Below are 5,084 nucleotides of genomic sequence, written 5' to 3'. Positions count from 1 at the left end.
GCTCGGGTGCTCGTTGTTGTGGTTCTGTTCGCCGAGCTGGGAATTTGTGTTGCAGACGTTTCGTCCCCTGTCTAGGTGACATCCTCAGTGCTTGGGAGCCTCCTGTGAAACGCTTCTGTCATCTTTCCTACGGCATTCATAGTGATTTGTACCTGACGCTTCCGGTTGTCAGTTCCAACTGTCCGCTGCAGTGGCCGGTATATTGGGTCCAGCTGGATGTGTGGGTGATCTGTCCCCGCTCAGGGACACTGCCATCATTACCAATGTGTGGGTGCTCTGCCCCTATCAGTGTCACGAACACCCTACTCAATGAGTCGGTGAGCTGCCCCCTTTCAGGGAACCTGCCATCCTTCCCAATGTGTGGGTGATCTGCCCGCGCTCAGGGACCCTGCCATCCTTCCCAACCTGTGAGTGATCTGCACCCGCTCAGGGATACTGCCATCCTTCTCAACCTCTTGGTGATTTGTCCCTCTCGAAGAGACCCTGCCATCCTTCCCAACGTGTGAGTGATCTGCCCCGTCTCAGGGACACTGCCATCCTTCCAAATGTGTGGGTGATCTGTCTACTCTCAGAGATACTGATATTATTCCCAATATGTGGGTGATCTGCCTCCTCCCACAGATCCTGCCATCTTTCCCAATGTGTGGGTGATCTGTCCCCTCTCAGGGGTCCTGCCGTCCTTCCCAACCTGTGAGTGATCTGCCCCCTCTCAGGGACACTGCCATCCTTCCCAACCTGTTGGTGATCTGTCCCTCTCTTAGAGACTCTGCCATCCTTCCCATTGTGTGAGCGGTCTGCCCCCTCTCTAGAATCCTTGCCATCCTTCACATTGAGTGGGTAATTTGCCACCTCTCAGAGACGCTGCGATCCTTCCAAATGTGGGGTTGATATTCCCCCTCTCAGGGACCCAGACATTTTTCCCAATGTTTGGGTGATCTGTCTCCTCTCAGGGATCCAACCATCCCTCCCAATGAGTGGGTGATCTGTCCCCTCTCACGGATCCTGCCATCCTTCCAAATGTGTGGGTGATCAGTCCCTTTGGGGCACTCTGACATCATTCCCAATGTGTGGGTGTTCTGCCCCTCTCAGGGTCACTGCCATCCTTCTCAATGTGTGGGTGAGCTGCCCATTCTCAGAGAACCTTCCATTCTTCCCAAAGTGTGGGTTTTCTGCCACCTCTCAGGGACCCTGCCATCCTTCCCAATGTGTGTGTGATCTGACTCCTCCCACGGATCCTGCCATCTTTCCCAATGTATGGGTGATCTTTCTACGCTCAGGGATCCTGCCACCCTTCCCAATGTTTAGGTGGTCTCTCTCCTCTCAGGGATCCTGCCGTCAATCCCAATGTCTGCGTGTTCTGCCCCTCTCAGGGACACTGCAATCCTTCGAAATGTGTGGGTGAGCTGCCGCCTCTCAGGGACCCTGTCATACATCTCAATGTGTAGGTGATCTGCCCACTCTCAGGGTCCCTGCCATCCTTGCCAATGTGTGGGTGATCTGTCCCCACCAGGGACGCTGCTATCTTTCCCAATGTGATGGCAATCTGCCCCCTCACAGATACCCGGCCATCCTTGCAAATGTGTGGGTGATCTGCCACCTCTCAGGGACCCTGCCATCTGTACCTCTCCGGAAGCCTTCCATCACTCCGAATGTGTGCGTGTCCTGCCCCTGTTAGGGTCGCTGTCATCCTCCCCAATGTGTGGGTGATTTTCCAAATCTCGGGAACCCTGCCAACACTTTGAATGTGTGGGCGATCCATCCCTCACAGGACACTTCCATCCATCCTAATGTGTGGGTGAGCGGTCTCCTCTGAGGTATCCTGCCATCCTTCTCAATGTATAGTTGTTCTGTCACTCTCAGGACACTGCCATCCTTCCCAATGTGTCGGTGATCTGTCCCTCTCTCTGGGATCCTGCCATCCTTCCCAATGGGTGGGTGATCTCTCTCCTCTCAGGGAACGTGCCATCCTTCCCAATGTGTGGGTGATCTGTCTCCACTCAGGGATCCTGCCATCCTTCCCAATTTGTGGGTGGTCTGTCTCCTCTCAGAGACCCTGTCATTCTTCCCAATGTGTTGGTGATCTGTCCCTCTCTGGGATCCTGCCATCCTTCCCAATGGGTGGGTGATCTGTCTCCTCTCAAGGATCGTGCCATCCTTCCCAATGTGTGGGTGATCTGTCTCCTCTCAGGGACCCTGCCATCCTTCCCAATGTGTGGGTGATCTGTCTCCTCTCAGGGACCCTTCCATCCTTCCCAAAGTGTGGGTGAGATGTCTCCTCTGAGGTACCCTGCCATCTTTCCCAATGTGTAGGTGATCTGTCCCTCTCAGGACACTGCCATCCTTCCAAATGTGTCGGTGATCTGTCCCTCTCTGGGATCCTGCCATCCTTCCCAATGTGTGGGCGATCTGTCCCCTCTCAGGGATCGTGCCATCCTTCCCAACGTGTAAGTCATCTGCCACATATCACGGACACTGCCATCCTTCCCAATGTGTGGGTGATCTGTCTTCTCTCTGGGATACTGCCATCATTCCCAATGTCTGGGTGATCTGCCTCCTCCCACGGATCCTGCCATCTTTCCCAATGTGTGGGTGGTCTGTCCCCTCTCAGGGGTCCTGCCATCCTTCCAACCAGTGAGTGATCTGCCCCCTCTCAGAGACCCTGCCACCCTTCCCAATGCGTGAGTGATCTGCCTCCTCCCACAGATCCTGCCATCCTTCCCAATGTGTGGGTGATCTGCCCCCTCGCAGGGACCCAGCCATCCTTTCCAACGTGTGGGTGATCTGTCCCCTCTCAGGAACACTGCCTTCCTTCCCAACGTATGGGTGATCTGTCCCTCCCAGGCAGCCTGCCATCCTTCCCAATGTGTGGGTCATCTGTCTCCGATCATGGATCCTGCCATCCTTTCCAACCTGTTGGTGATCTGTCTGTCTCTCTGAGACCCAGCCATCCTTCCCAATGTGTGGGTGATCTGTCTCCACTCAGGGAACCTGCCATCCTTCCCAATGTGTGGGTGATCTGCCCCCTCTCAGGAACCCTGCCATTCTTCCCAATATGTGGTGATCCTCACCCTCCCAGTGACTCTGCCATCCTTCCCAACGTGTGAGTGACCAGTCCCCTCTCAAGGGCCCTGCCATCCTTCCCAATGTGTGGGTGATCTGCAGCCTGTCAATGATCCAGCCATCCTTCCCAATGTGTGGGTGATCTGTCTCCTCTCAGAGATCCTGCCATCCTTCCCAATGTGAGGCTGACCTGTCCCTCTCTCAGGGATCCTGCCATCCTTCCCACTGTGTGGGTGATCTGTCCGTCTCGGGCACGCTGCCATCCTTTCCAAAGTGATGATCTGTCCCTCTCAGGGACCCTGCCATCCTTCCCAATGTGTGGGTGATCTGCCCCCAATTATTGATTTGTCCCCAATTATTGATCGTGCCATCCTTCCCAATATGATCGGTATCTGCCCCCTCTCAGGGACTCTGCCGTCCATCCTTGGTGATCCCTGGTTTGTACAAACTCAACTGCTCTGTGTTCCTGTGGGTGATGTTTTGGAAGTGTCGTGGACAACAAAGAAGGTTACTTCAGGTTACAGCAGGATTTAAACCAGATGGGCCAATGGGCTGAGAAGTGGCAGAAGGATTTTATTTTAGATAAACGTGACGTGCTGCATTTAGGGAAAGCAAACTTTAGCAGGACTTATGCACCTAATGTTAGGGTCCTGGGGAGTGTTGTTGAACAAGGAGGCATTGGAGTGCAGTTTCGTAGCCCCTTGAAATTCGAATTTCAGGTAGATAGGATAGTGAACAAGATGTTTTGTGTGCTTTCTTATATTGGTCCGAGTATTGAGTACAGCAGTTGGGAAGTCATGTTGCGGCTGTACAAAATATTAATAAGAGCTGATAATGTGTTGCTGGAAAAGCGCAGCAGGTCAGGCAGCATCCAAGGAGCAGGGGAATCGACGTTTCGGGCATGAGCCCTTCTTCATCCCTTTCCAGCAACACATTATTAGCTCTGATCTAAAGCATCTGCAGTCCTCACTTTCTCCTGGAACGTATTAATAAGACCACGTTTAGAATATTGCTTAAAATTCTGGTTTCCTTCCTATCAGAAGGATGTTGCGAAACTTGAAAGAGTTCAGAAAAGATTTACAAGGATGTTTCCAAGTTGGAGGATTTTAGCTGCAGGGAGAGGTTGAATCGGCTGGGGCTGTTTTCCTTGGAGTTTCAGAGGCTGAGGGGTGAGCTTACAGGAGTTTATAAAATCATGAGGGGCGTGGGTAGGATAAATAGACAAAGTTTTTTTTCCCTGGGGTCGGGTAGTCCAGAACTAGAGGGCATATGTTTAGGATGAGAGGTGAAAGTTATAAAATAGACCTAAGTGGCAAGTTTTTTTCACTCAGAGGGTGGTGCGTGTATGGAATGAGCTGCTAGATGAAGTGGTGGAGGCACGTACGTTTGTAATATTTAAAATGCATCTGGATGTGTATATGAATAGCAAGTATTTGGAGTGATATGCGCCAAGTGTTGGCAGGTGAGACTAGATTGGGTTGGGATATCTGGTCGGCATGGACGGGTTGGACTGAAGGGCCTGTTGTGGCTCTATGTCATCATGCAGTGGCAGTTGCACAGTGACATCACCCACTTCCTGGGGATTTCTTCAACTGTATTATTTTTCACTAACTCCAGTACTTCAGATATCTATCCTGCTGCAGGCTGCACAGGAGATTTTGAAATTGACAATAGTGACGTTATTGAGCATTTGTGACCAATGGTCAACAATTTGTAGTTTTTTTTTTGTTGTTGTGCCTGTTACCTGTGAGATGTTTAGTGCTGTAAAGCTGTTGTATCTTCTTTAACGTGGATTTGAATCCATTTCAGTACATAGCTCTGTTTCACTACTGTTTGCCTCTGCCTCTAATAGTGTGCGTACCTGACTGTTTAATCCTTCTCTGTCACTTTATCAAATTATATCTCAGTGAGGTTTCTCCTGCATTACTTTGATCATGTGCAAGGGATTTAGAAACGTTACCTTCCCACAGTATGTATCAGAGTCAGGAATTGTTTGTACTACAGTATTTCACTGTTCTGCTTTG

The sequence above is a fragment of the Chiloscyllium plagiosum genome, unplaced genomic scaffold (genome assembly GCF_004010195.1).
Source record: "Chiloscyllium plagiosum isolate BGI_BamShark_2017 unplaced genomic scaffold, ASM401019v2 scaf_4766, whole genome shotgun sequence".
Lineage (NCBI taxonomy): Eukaryota > Metazoa > Chordata > Chondrichthyes > Orectolobiformes > Hemiscylliidae > Chiloscyllium > Chiloscyllium plagiosum.
The sequence above is the reverse complement of the archived record's forward strand: the minus strand, read 5'-3'. Positions refer to the sequence as shown.